At 34.9% G+C, this 13,698-nt stretch overlaps 1 protein-coding gene across 1 annotated transcript in view; it reads right to left on the reverse strand.

Annotated features, from left to right (window-relative positions):
* The window catches only part of LOC127723259 (heat shock 70 kDa protein 12B-like), a 36,917-nt gene extending 24,964 nt beyond the window's left edge, over positions 1-11,953 (reverse strand). The window contains exon 1 of the mRNA XM_052229823.1: positions 11,883-11,953. The gene's annotated coding sequence lies outside the window, so the exon portion shown is untranslated. The remainder of the gene's footprint in view (positions 1-11,882) is intronic.
* Between the last annotated feature and the right edge of the window lie 1,745 nt (positions 11,954-13,698).

The following is a 13,698-nucleotide window of genomic DNA, read 5'->3' on the forward strand; positions in this document are numbered from 1 at the left end:
CACTACGAGATTCTCCACAGTGGCCACGATATAAGAGGTAGAAGAAGATATTGCCTCTAAAATGGCCCTAAGCACTTATGCCCTTGACCCATACGAGCTTGTCAGCATGGGGTGAAGGGTGAGGGGTGTGTACCTGGTATGTTAACTTGCGAACTTGTTATATCTCATAGTCAGACTTAACTATTGCCGCCTGGCCAAACAGATATTCTCCAAGTTAGCCATGGTACCATAGGTAGTGGCAGATATTACTTCTTAAATGGCTTGTTGCACTCATGTCCTAGACCTGTTCGAGTTTATCAGCATAGAGTAAAAAGGGGGGACCTGGAATATCACATAGTCCAATTTAACTATCAAACTAAGAGATTGTTCACGTCAACCATGATACCAGAGGTGGAGGTATACATTGCCTCTAAAGGGGCTCGTAGAATTGATGCTCTAGACCCGTACGCGTACGAGTTTTCAGCATCGGGTTTGGGGTAACTGGTATGTCTCATTATCGAACTTTACTATTATCTGTTGGCCAAACTAAGAGATTACAATGTTTGCCATGACACCAGAGGTAGAAGAAGACATTGCCTCTAAAGTCGCTCAGAGCACTAGTACTTATGCCCTAGACCCGTGCGAGCTTGTCAGCATTTTGGGGTTGGGGTGGTGGGTGGGAAGGGGGGATGTTGTATCCTGGTTTATTACATAGATATAGGAAGATGTGGTGTGAGTGCCAATGAGACAACTCTCCATCAAAGTAACAATTTATAAAAGTAAACCATTATAGGTCAAGGTACGGCCTTCAACACAGAGCATTAGCTCACACCGAACAGCAAGCTATAAAGGGTCCCAAAAATTACTAGTGTAAAACCATTCAAACGGGAAAACCAACGGTCTAATCTATATAAAAACGAGAAACGAGAAACACGTATGAACTACATAAACAGACGACAACTACTGTACATCAGATTCTTAGTTCACTTAACAATTGTCGGCTTGCCAAACTAAGAAATTCTCCACGTTAGCCATGGTACCACAGGTATAGATACGCATTGCATCTCAAATGGCTCTGAGCACTTATGCCCTAGACAATTATAAGTTTGTCAGCATATTTCAGTGAGCCGGCTGCCCAAACTTAAAGGTTATCAACTTTGGGCCATGATACCAGAAGTAGAGACAGACATTACCTCTAAAATAGCACTTAACAATTATGCCCTAGATCTGTAGGCAGATTGTCAGCATAGGGTTAAATGGGGCATACCTGGTATGTCACATAGTCTAACTTCACTACTGTCGGCTGGCCAAACCTATATACTATTCGCGTTCGCCATGAAACAAGAGGTAGAAGAAGAAATTGCCTCTAAAATGGCCATTATGACTTATGCCCTTGACCCGTAAGACCTTTTCAGCATTGGATGAAGGGTGGGTCGGGGGTATTTGGTATGTCATACTCTCACTTAACTATTGCCGGCAAGCCCAACTTATTGTGTCAGCATAGGGCGAGGGAGTCGGGGTACCGGGTATGTCACATAGTCTGACTTAACTTTTGCCGGCTGGCCACACTAAGAGATTCACCACGTTGGCCATGATACAAGAGGAAGAAGAAGACATTGCCTATAACATGGCTCTGAGCGCTTATGCCCTTGACCCATACGAGCTTGTCAATATTGGCCGAAGGGTGGGTTGTACCTGAAAAGTCACATAGTCTGACTTTACTATTTCCGCCTGGCCAAACTAAGATATTCTCCATATTGGCGATGATACCAGATCTAGAGGTAGTGGTAGATATTGCCTCTGAAATGAATCATAGTACAAATGTCGTAGACTCGTACGAGTTCGTCAGCATGGGATAAAAAGGGGGCACCTAATATGTAACATAGTCCAATTTAACTATTACCGGCAGGTCAAACTAAAAGATTATTCACGTTGACCATGATACCAGTAGTAGAGGTATGAATGGCCTCAAAAATGGTCTATAGCACTTATGGCCTAGAGCCGTACGAGTTTTCAGCATGGCGTTAGGGGGACCTGGTATGTCTTATTGTCCAACTTAACTATTGCCGGCTGATCAAACTAAGACATTCTTCACGTTGGCCATGGTACCAGAGGTAGAGCTAGATATTGCCTCTGAAATGCATCATAGTACTTATGTCGTAGACTCGTACGAGTTCGTCATCATTGGATAAAAAGGGGCACCTAATATGTAACATAGTCCAATTTAACTATTACCGGCTGGTCAAACTAAAAGATTATTCACGTTGACCATGATATCAGAAGTAGATGTATGCATTGCCTCTAAAATGGCCTATAACACTGATGGCCTAGAGCCGTACGAGTTTTCAGTATTGGGTTAGGGGGACCTCTCATTGTCCAACTATAAAATGGCCCATAGCACGTATGCTTAGACCCGTACGTATTTGTTAGCATGTGTGGTGGCGGGGAGTGGGGGGTTGTATCCTGCTATGTCACATAGTCCAACTTCACTACTGTCGGCTGGCCAAACCTAGATATTATTCACGTTGGCCATGATACAAGAATTAGAAGAAGACATTGCCTCTAAAATGGCCCTTATGACTTATGCCATTGACCCTTAAGACCTTGTCAGCATTGAACGAAGGATGGGGTTGGGGTACCTGGTATGTCATACTCTCACTTAACTATTGCTGGCAAGTCAAACACTAATTGTGTCAGCATAGGGCGAGGGAGTCGGGGTACCGGGTATGTCACATAGTTCGACTTAACTATTGCTGGCTGGCCACACTAAGAGATTCACCACGTTGGCCATGAAACAAGAAGAAGATGAAGACATTGCCTCTAACATGGCTCTGAGCACTTATGCCCTTTTAAACGAAGGGTGTGTTGCTTGAGACCCGTACGAGTTTGTTAGCATGTGTGGTGGGGGGGGGGGGGGGGGGTGTCCTTATATCCTGATATGTCACATAGTCCAACTTCACTTCTGATGGCTGGCCAAACCTAGATATTATTCACGTTGGTACCAGTTGTTGCCTCTAAAGTGGCTCATAGAACCTATGCCCTAAATCCGTACCAGTTTGTCAGCATAGGGTAGGGGTACCTGGTCTTATCTTTTAGTATGAGCTGTTAAATATGGTCGAAAACGATTGTTTATAATAGGAGTACTGTAAAATTATGAAAGTGATTTAAAACCAGTAAAAAATGTCACGTCGGCATGTAAGAGAATTTAATAACAACCATTTTGTAATTCTATATGGAACGTGTCTTTACCGAGAAGCATCTGTAGATTGTATTTATGGTTCAGCCTAATGTTTTTATATAAAAGGCTTTTCATTGATGTTTCAATTAGCATTTTATATAATTTACCGAAAAAATATTTGTAATTATTGGTTCTCTTAAGTAAACGCAGACCTCGAAGAAGACACCCATAGTGTTCAGATTTTATTGTTATTTATAGCAATATCAAATATAAACAGCAAACATGATTTTATCCTAATAAACGATATTTCCTTACAACGCCTAATCGAACCCAGGTCATCTCATGAATATTATCGCAGGCTCATGAATATTATTGCAGATTGGATAGAAAGTTGCCGACTGTTATCGCCGGCTAGCTTCACAATAGTCATTTTTTGGGCCGGCAAAGCCGCGCGAAAATTTACTTTCGATTTTGTACACAATAATTCTTTATTTTGGATAGAATATTCATTTCATCCTGTTTTCGACAAGATAGGTTATGTTTAGTTCTGAATTGTCTATGACAGCTTATTCATTTCATTGCTTTTATTCAGTTTTAACTAGCTAGAATTCATCAACCGAATTAAAATATATAATAGTCCCTTCCTTCTGGCATCATTTGTGGATAAATGCTGATTGTTTTCCGAAGCTGAAAATAAGTTATTCGAACTACATGAATATTCACAATGAGTCTCATGAAATAGGCATAAAATGAAACTGAAATTAGCTCAATTATATATAATTTCTGTAACTGTTTGTTACATGATCATTAATATTTAATGAATAAATGCTTGACACCTTATGATACAAGTATTTGTAGTTTTACGCATCAAAGAAGACTTACTATTTTAATTATTCTAAAGTAGTAAGTTTTAAAGGGAGGTAAATCATATTTTTTAAAGATTTTTAACAAAAATTGTTTTCCACGTTTCCATGCTTTTGAGGGTTACAATTTAAATTGTTTAAAAAAAATACTGCTTAACATTGTGTTTTAAAAAAGTATTTCCTTATTTCTCCACTCTTGCAGTGTACTATATATATTTTTTTATCTATGTCTCACCCTTTCAACGCGTGCAGCGCGGTGTGCTGCTAAAATATACAAATGCCATTTAATTCTTGATCAAGAAATGAAAATGTAAAAGTCAGTTGCGGATTCAGATTAGGCGTGGGGGGCGTACGCCACCCTCCTCTTCCAACGGAAAAATATCTTCTTATTTTTTGCACAAAATCGTCCAGCAATTTTTTGTATCCCTCCATTCGGCGGTATATATATATATATATCGTTTTTGGTAATTACCCCCCCCCCCCCCCTTCCCCCTTTCCCCCTTCAAAATTCTTGGATCCACCCCTAAAACGCATTCATAGTGTCTTCGACTGTTAAACTAAAAAGCGTTATATATATAGTATAGAAAATAATTGAGTGTTATGCAACTTTTGGGTTTATAGACATATCTGAAAACTGGCTGCTAGCGGAGTGGCTGCTAGCGAGTGGCTGCTAGCTTGAGCCTAGCTCACTTGGGTTTTGAAATATGGACAACTCTGGACTTCCCCGGTCCGACAGTATACCCTTGCTACCTAGTATAGTAAGAGTTTCACGCTGTCTATACGTTAAAAAACCATTTGAATAACTCGTTGAGGGGGAAATACGATCTACACACAAGTTAAATGATTGAATCTGTAAATAAAAACAAAGGTCAGCTAAGTTTTTAAATAATTCGCATGGGTGATTTTAACACATTTTTTGCGACTTTTGCTAACACAATTGTAGATAAAAAAAAAAAAAAAAATAACAAATAAATAAATAACAAAACCGATCAGTAAGACTATATCTAAATTTAAATAAAACGGCCAAAATAAGTTGAATCCTTATATAATTTCTTGCCAACATACCAGATATAAAAAAAAACAACTTGAAACAGCAAATGTTGTCACCTAGACGAGACTCTGGTCGTTGTACGCTTCAATATATGAGTAATTGCTACTCAAAGAAGATTTTTTCTGTTCTACTCCCCTCCTCCTAGTTTGGTTGGATAGGATACAATGTAACCCCTGATGTCGACTACGTTATTTAATGTTGAAAAAAGATTAAATGCAATGAGAAAAATGAGGAAAGAAATGCTAAAATTTACGCTTAAAAAATCAATATATAAAAATTGGAAAACTGCCTGAGATAATTATCAACTGAAGACTAATGATTATACATCACTAAATTGTGTTGATTAATTTATTGCTCCCTTAATGTCCAGTGGCAAATATTTCATGCATATTCACGACGAGATGTAAAGTGGATCAACCTGAAGCAAATGATGATAATTTAAGAGCGACACTCTTAATAAGATAGCGTGTTGACTAGAGGTAAAACGTATGCCGTACATGTAATAGAATAAAATTGGCCCATGATCAAAATCGTAAGTTAAGCTATTAACCCCTCTTTTTTTCTCCACGGCAGACGAATGCCAAAAAAAAAAAAAACGACATGAATTTACAATCAATAACGGCCACCATAAGTAAATGAGATATGGACTTATTTTGTAAATAAATTCCTATTGCAGCCAACATTTCCCGGTTTCGGACAAGTTATATTTCCACTCAAATACCGTTTGATTATTGACTGGAGATATCAAATCAACCAAAAGCACTTTGATTCTCTGAAATTGTAAATTATGGTATTTCGTTGGTTGTTTTTTTTCCCCGATAATTTTTTTGGACCCCTTGGTTCTACGAAGGTGTGTCTACTTAGTCATGCCCGATTTACTTTTAGTAAATTGAACCTCAACTTAATGACCTACACCGGGTTAATAAGTTCGAGGTACAATAATAAAACAAAAGAAATCCTTTATAAAACGAGATCGTCCCAGGTATCTTAGACAATTATTTTGCTTTGAATAACAATGGAAAATGCACGAACAGTTTTGTAATAAAGGTAAATGTACGGAAGCTGGTTAGTGTCAGGGTGTAGTTTTATTTTTTTAAGTCGTTATAGCGACTTAGCTAACTCGTTATAACGACATAGTAACTCGTTATAATGACTGAGCTAACTCGTTATAAGATGCACAATTGCAAAAAAAAATTGAAGATGAAATGCATGTTTTCTTAAATGTCCTAAATACATAGAAGAGCACACGCAATTTGTAGATAATGTAGAGCTTTTTAAAGGTGCTAAATACATAGACATTCACTGCTAAATCTAAATTTGCCTCGTTTGTAAGTATGGAACAAAATGAATCTCGTCTTAGTTGCTTAAAACGTTAATGGCAACTAAAATTATTGCAGTCTTATAAATGAAGGGTATTTTATTTATATAATTGAATTTTCTTTGTAAATAAGGCTAACCAAATAAGACATACGTATTACAATAAAACGCATTAAGATATCTTATTTATGGCGATATATCAACTTATAATGCATTCAAATGATGTTGTTTTGAGTAGCTTTCTGTCACCAGACTCCAGCTAGCGAACAATAAGTCCGCGAAATATAAGTTGTATTAAGCAAGCTTACAATAAGCCAGCGAAAAATAAGGTGTATCAAGCTATCAAAAAACAAGCCAGCGAATAAGAAGAAAAACGCACATAAATTTCATTCGTCCGAAGCGGATTTACCCTCATCTGAATCGCTTAAAGTCGAAAGTGTGAAAGTCAGGGATGTATAAGAACTGAACAACTACCTTATCTCATCTAAAAACAGATGACCCGATAGAAATAGAAAAACAATCTCAAAATTTCGGTCACCAAATGCTTAAGAAACGCACCGAACTACAATCACAATGATACATTAATCAGAGACTGAATTGAAACTGTTAAAACATCTAAGTACTTTCCTTCAAGATCCCCAGTAATGTGAGTTTACATTTAAACAACATCAATATTACTGTATCGTACTACACATATTAATACAATGCATATACAAAACAGGAAAGATGGACCAGGCAGTCTGCATAGAATGCCAAGCTAACTGCCTCCATCTATGACTAGATCAGCTGCTTGCATCTAATTATATGCTTAAGATCTTAGCAGGGGGTCAAAATATTTCCAAATTTTACGACATATAATAAATGTATAGTTATTGATATATCTTATTTTTGGTTATCTCGTCTAAAGCTGATACCATACTGACTTCATTGTCTCCCTTTCTTTCTTTTTTTGTTTGTTTTTATTAACTATATTTTTATCTTTTAATTTTTTATCTTTTACTAATTTCTAATTTTTTAACATATGGCATACACACTCATCTGTCTTATTAAAAGAAACTTAAAGATTATTTAAATCCTTAATTTTAACCTAGGTAGAACTATAAATGATGTAAATAGCACATAATTATAAATACTCGTTTTTAAAATCCACAGTTCTAATCTGTTTATAAAACTATTAAATTTTAGCACCCCACCACACTATGTGAATATCTTTGTTAATATTTGTTAAGTGTTAAACCTATATCCCGAGTGTTATGCTCCGATATATAACTGAGGAAAAATGCGTGTAGAGAACAGAACAGAAAGCTATATGACCAAAAGGGACCTAAAAGATAACCAATTCAATCTAAAGTTCAACTTTGCAATTTGAAAAAAAAATATATGATATGATAATAAATGAACATAAAACTTTATGCGGCCGAAGCGTTTTTTCTGGATTTAGCCTCATCCAGATCGCTCAAAGCAAAACATGTGAAAGGCAGGGATGTATAAGAACCGAACAAGCTGAAGAGCAATATGACCAAAAAGATCATATAAAGAAGCCATTTCAAACTAAGGTTCAACTTTGCACTTTAAAAAAACAATTATAAACGGACATTTTAGATGATTAATTGTTGGTGTCGTATTCCAGTGGCAAATGTTTCGTGCATGCTCAACACGAGAACAAATTAACAATAATTATAATAGGTAGGTCTTGTTATAGAGGCCGTTCGGGAAGAAGGTCGGTAAATTCAGAATGCCTCTGGAAAATAAGTGTACAATGTATATTGGATAGGGAAAGAAATTGAAATTTTGCATTGCAACAGGCCACTTATGGACCTTTATGGCACTCTCTCTACACGTTCCATTCTAACCGGACGTTGCTGTGTACTTTTACATCCTGCACAGCCAAAAGGACGCCCACTCTGACTAGGGTTTTACTGCCGGTCAAAAGAGGACCGGAGTGACCATATTTCTATTCTTCATTCCCCATGGAGGTAAACAATTTTAAACAAGTTTGTTATAAATCATGTCAGTACTGACTACTGAGCTGATGGTAACCTCAGGGAGTTATCCAATGTATTTAATAAACAATGAAATAAATAATCTATAATCTTTAATTCGATTCTTTTGAAATAATGATAGATAACTAAAAAAATGTCTATACAATATACTTAAAGCTCACAAAGATAAACTGTTAATTTTTACTGTTTTAATTTTTAATGGAAAGGAAGCAATGATGGTGCTTTATTTGATATTTTGAGCATTTAAATTTGAAACGTCGGTTGTGATATTTTGACAAATTTCTAGGATTTAGTTGTTATAAGTAAATATAACATTAGTAACGTAAAATTAGTACGAGTTTTTTTTAAATATACAGAATATACACGGTAGGTTTAGTGTCCGGTTGAGATCGTGTTTTTTCGAGTGAATCGGTCCACTTTTTTCGAGCGAAGATCAGGTTTCTTCAAGTGATATTAAATTCAACGTTTTACTTTGTCCGTGTTTTTTCGAGAGTAACATTAAAAACGTCCATGTCTTTTAACAAACGGTCCGGGTTTTTTTAAAAAGAAAATATGAACAAAAATGTCATTCTTTGAATTTAAAACTGATGTTTTCTAGTCTATGACTGTTGTTAATGGACTAACACTATCACATAATCCCAATAAGTCACAAAAACATCTTACAATGTTGATGAAAACAAAGCTATTCTACTTAAAGAGGAGCCCCTCCCCTCCCTCAAAATAAACACACACACACTTAATCCTCCCATCTTCTATTTACCATTGAAAATAAGATTTGAATTGAATGGAATATATGATAATAAATGAACATTACACTTTAAAAATGTCATGCGTCCGGGGCTTTTTTTTCTTGATTTAGCCTCATCCAGATCGATCAAAGCAAAACATGCGAAAGGCAGGGATGTATAAGAACCGAACATGTCGAAGAGCAATATGACCAAAAAGGACATAAAAAGTAGCCAATTCCAACTAAGGTTCAACTTTGCAATTTAAAAAAAATAAATTTAAACGGACATTTTAGATGATTAATTGTTGGTTTCTTAAGTCCAATGGCAAATATTTTGTTTATGCTCAGGACGAGAACAAATTAAAAATAAATACAAAAGGTAGGTCTTGTAATAGAGGCCGTTCGGGAAGAAAGTCAGTAAATTTAGAATGCCTCTGGAAAATAAGTGTATATTGGATATGGACAGAAATTGAAATTTTGCATTGCAGCAGGCCGCTTATGGACCACAGAGAGAGTTGTTGCAATGCTTCTCAACATGTACAGTGGACGTGCATGATGTGAACAGTCTTTACTTGAGCGAAGACATGTTTGATCTATCAAAATATACTTATGCTGGTGTCCACCGTAATTTATAAGACTTGGCAAACAACAATATTTTCAAATGCACGATGCAATTTATGAAATTTACGTGTTAATACAGCATTTTCAAACTGGGATAATGCATTGGTTTCGTGCTTCGAAAAGTACTTTATTTGAACCTTTTTATTGGTTTTGAAACGTAAATGCACGAACATAATACTTTGTTGGCCATATGATTTTTTTTTCACTTGATAAAACATAGACGCACTCAAAAAAACATAGACTGCTCTCGAAACAACACGGACATATAAAAATGAATTTACTCTCCAAAATGTTCTTTTCAAGGCAAAAACAGATTTTTTTGTAAAGTGTCTGCATATCTAAGTATATATATATGTATGCCATGCATGCATTTCCTTTGTCCATAATCCTGCATCTCATTTGTTCATGTGCCGTCTATTTCAATTGTGTTTAAAGAATGCAGTATAATTCATGTTGAAAAAATTCTCTGCAAAATCTGAGTTAAAATTTCAATATATTAAGGAACAGTTTAGTCCATTTAAGCCACATTTTCACGTAGAATTAAAATAACCATTTAAAAGAAAATCCAATCTAAAAACTACTGATTAAAATACGTCCAGATCATATGCCAATACTTTGCTATAAAAAAAGAACCAACTTTTTTTCTACTTTCTACTTTCTGTTTAAAGGACCTTTCGGGATCCTCCGATTTTGTAGAAATGATACACACCTTCCAAAATATAGAGTCAGACATATCATTGGCAGATTTACATGTAATTAAAAGAACTGAAAATAAAACGGAGTGTTGTCAGATCCTTTTAGGTGAAGCGTGCACACAGGGTCTTTATTATGATAAGATTGCCATTGAAAATGGACGAGCTTCTTGTGGACATGGATTCCATCTTGTTCCGCAATTTATAATCAAGATATCGCACTCGAGACAAAAAAGAATAAAAAAAAATTCAAAGCCAAAAAATAATGTGAAGATCGAGCTGATATAACGACAAAAGGATTAAATCATCATAGCAACACTCTGACAAAGAATCGAGTCTATAAACTAGGGACATATATTCCTGAATTAAGAATCCCCTCGAAATATATCACCATACATATTGCATCTACTATAATGAAATTCAAGGTACCAATTTATTTACTGCAAAAGATGCACATTTCAACAATAAATCTATTTTCAATGATGACCGAGGCCACAATTTTTGAAAATTCAAAAACTAATACAAACTTTGAAGAGCTTATCATGATATTATCGAAAAATATCAAACTGTATAGCCAAATCCGGACAAGGAATCAGAGCTACGCATGGGGGAATCACGTACATTACATAAATTAAAATGATTTATAACAACGAGTTTCAATAAAACAATATTCGTATTGCTATGCCAGCATAACTTCGGCGAACAGACCACAAGCAGATGTATTGAACCAGTGAATAACATAAACGGTACCCAGTCAACGAAGTGCGCATTTCGACAATTAACGTTATTTCGTGAGCCTGTATATCAAAATGATTCACAATCCAAAACATTATACAAACCCCAAAGAGCTGCTATAGCAGAAAAGGTTCAAAATGTTTGGCCAAACACAATTTATTTAATATCAGTAAATCAATAATTTATCAAAATCAGGTACATTGTAGAAATTTTAAATACAACCCAATATCCTATATTTTGTAAACTGTAACCTGACCCTCAGTCATTACAAATAAATAAATCAAGTTTATCATACTTAAACATCAATCAGTACACATCGAATTGATAAAATGTAAAGAGATCATAAAGAGTCTGAGAAAAACATGACCCCTCGCAATGCAAAAAAAAAGGTACTGATTTGATGAAGGCCCATATGTGTATTTTTAATCTATTAATAACAAAAGTAATGTTAAAAATCAAATACATTCATTTTGTATTTCAGAAAGAAGAAAAGATATGAAATTGCTCATGTTTTCGCAAGGAAAGTCAGTAATTCTAAGAAGTATATTTACAAAGCCTAAACGAAAACGAAAGTTACTGTTTTCTTTAAGCACTAAGACTTAAAACTGCCAAATAAATTTAAATTTTGTAAAAGAAGATCATGCATTGTAAATAAAAAAATACGATGCATCATTAAGATGAAATTCATCAGACGAAAAATATATTAAATTGCTCACGTTTTTAACAAGGAAGATCTTCAATTCCACGAACTAGAGATAGAGAAATACCTGTGGTAGAATAAGATCACGTGACGTACATTTAAGTGTTATTTAAAAGTAACATAGATAAAATCATTACATACTGTGAAATCATTCATCTGCGAAACCGTATCTTAGACGGAGATTTGTTTCTTTTTTATGAATTGCGAGCCGAAACATGGATGATAACCATGATACGAAAAACACAGGGCTCATTTTACCTTAATTTATTTCATAATAAGGCCCAATTTCTAAAACTTTCTTAAATAAAACAAACAGAAACTTTATCTTAGCTCCAAACAGGTACTTTTGATTCGTAGCATTATGTCGTATTAAGTTGGCACAGAAACAGAAATTTAGAAAGATATCAAATATGAAAAGCGAACTAAATTGTAATTATATTATAGATAATGCATACATTAAGGTTTTTCTTAATTGTCGCATAACACACCGATGGTGTCATGATTGATCGATATGTGTGTTATATGAGAAAAAAAAACTTAATATATAAAACAAAATATGCATAGTCCGACTTATATAAAAAATATTATTTTCTGAGATGATTTGCAGTAAATTGTATCCCCTTATATTGATTACATTAAAGCAAAATACTCCTTTCTGATGCCTTTAACTAAAACCTTTCCCGACGGACCAATAAATAAATGAAACAAAACTCACCAACACGGTAGGTATAGTATCCGGCTGAGGTCATGTTTTTTCGAGTGAATCGGTCTACTTTTTTCGAGTGTAGGTCAGGTTTTTTCGAGTGATAAAACTTGCAATCAGATTGATTTACTGCTATTTCGCGAATTTAATAATTTTATTCGTGACTGTTTATCTTATTCTGAATGCTATATATGTTTTGAACACAAACGACTCACAATTTACTTGTAGTTCACTCAAAATTCAGTGTTTTATACTGTCCGTGTTATTTCGAGTGCAACATCAAAAACTTCCTGGTTTTTCAACAAATGGTCCGGGTTTTTTGAAGAAAATGTGAACAAGAAAGAAGACTATCTTGGGTTTAAAAACTGAATTTTCCTTGTTTGGAACTATCATTGAGCGAAGGACAATATTATTTATTCTTTTAAAGACATAAACACATATTACTATAATGATTCATTTAACCCTGAAAACATATTTCCATAACCTTGCAGTATAACGATATATACAAAATCACTGGGTCCTTTTTAAAACCGTCTGTAGAACCAAGGAGAGGGACTCATAATCTTTTCAATTTCATTTCATGCTACCTTTGCTTTTACTGTCAATGATATTTTATGAATTATATTTCAGCCTTGTATCACCATCACTGGTGATCCGATAGATACAATCTGTCGTAGAGTTGTCACTGGTTCAGACGTACTTATATATATGTACAAACCCAATCATAGGTTTGAACGTTGTTTTCAATTTAGACTTGTATGTATACATATATATATATATACAATTCTAAATTGAAAACAAACGTTCAAACCTGTGATTGCGTTGGATAAAAACCGCAATTTTTATACGTGTGCATGCAAAACAAATTTCTTTGTAGAGGGTTCTAAAAACAGCACAAACAACATTTTCCCAAAGACCAAAAAAAGTGAAAAAGTATATTTTAACAAAACGCATTCAACTAGCAGGTCGAACAACGGATGTTCTTAAACCCTGCTGACTGCTATTGGCGATTGCCAAATAAACGGATCACCAGATGTAACAAAATTGATCTCAATTATTAATTCAATAACAAACAGAAAACAATAAACTTGCGGAAAAGATGGTATAACGCAAACAGAAGGTGCAAAAA

This window comes from Mytilus californianus, unplaced genomic scaffold, assembly GCF_021869535.1.
Source record: "Mytilus californianus isolate M0D057914Y unplaced genomic scaffold, xbMytCali1.0.p SCAF_13, whole genome shotgun sequence".
Taxonomy (NCBI): domain Eukaryota; kingdom Metazoa; phylum Mollusca; class Bivalvia; order Mytilida; family Mytilidae; genus Mytilus; species Mytilus californianus.